This window comes from Moschus berezovskii, chromosome 4 (genome assembly GCF_049115385.1).
Source record: "Moschus berezovskii isolate FMDL1 chromosome 4, NW_MosBer_1.0, whole genome shotgun sequence".
NCBI classification, from domain to species: domain Eukaryota; kingdom Metazoa; phylum Chordata; class Mammalia; order Artiodactyla; family Moschidae; genus Moschus; species Moschus berezovskii.
In genome coordinates, this window is record NC_142463.1 from 18,726,617 (window position 1) to 18,727,706 (window position 1,090).

General features: G+C 40.3%; 1 pseudogene; it reads left to right on the plus strand.

The window, feature by feature from the left end:
- The first annotated feature begins 521 nt into the window (after positions 1 to 521).
- LOC148777999 (non-histone chromosomal protein HMG-17 pseudogene) lies at positions 522 to 785 on the plus strand (annotated as a pseudogene).
- The last annotated feature ends 305 nt before the right edge of the window (positions 786 to 1,090 follow it).

Consider the following 1,090-nt stretch of genomic DNA (forward strand, 5'->3'; position numbering starts at 1 on the left):
TTAAAAACCTTAAAAAATGTAAAGATTAAGTAAATATAACAGCTAGATATAAAACCAGCATTAACAAAATCAATTTTATTTCTGCATTCCTGTAAGAAAACAAAAATTGAAATAAAAAACTCACAATGGTATTAAAGAAGTCCTAGGAATATGTCTACCAAAATATGTACAAGACCTCTTCAGGGAAAATGGTAAAGCTCTAATGATAGACATTACAGAAGATCAAAATAGTTTATGTGCTGCCGAAGTGAGCACTACAGAAGATCTAGAGAGATAGAAAGACATGTTTATGGATTGGATGAGTAATGTATTTAGTCTCTTCAAATAGATTTATGGATTCAATGCAATCCCAGAGAAAATGCCAACATGACAAGCATATTGTAAAATATTTGTGGGAATGTCATTGGATAAGAATTACCAATGACTGGAACAATGAAGAAGAAGGAAGAGTGATCCATGGACTAAACAAAACCTGTGCACTACAGCATCCCTGTGTCTAGCACCTAAGTCCCTCTGCCATTATGCCCAAGAGAAAGACGGAAGGGGATGCTAGAGGAAATAAAGCCAAGGTAAAGGACAAACCACAGAGATCTACGAGGTTATCTGCTAAACCTGCTCCTCCAAAGTCAGAGACCAAGCCTAGAAATGCACTTGCAAAGAAGAGAGAGAAGGCACCCAAAGGGAAAAGGAGTGATGCTAGCAAGGATGGGAACAACCCTACAAAAAATGAAGCTGCCAAAACAGACAAGGCGCAGAAAGCTGAAGGTGCTGGAGATACCAAGTGAAGTTTCATGACTCCATCCTATTCCTGTTTCCACTCCCATTCTACCGCCACTCTTACCCCCATCTCTGTGCTCCTCTCCTCAGCCCCATTCCCCATCCCTGCAGGCCCTTCTTTCCATCTTTCTTCTCATTCTGATCCGTATCAAATCGCCAGATTCCATCCCACCCCCATCTCTATCTGGTCTCCATTCCATCAGCATCTTCATCTTTATTGTTATCTTCAGTTTCAATCATCTTTATCATCAGTTCCTGCTTCTTCCAGGGTTCATTTCTACCCTTTTCCACTACCCATTCTTGGTGATGGTGA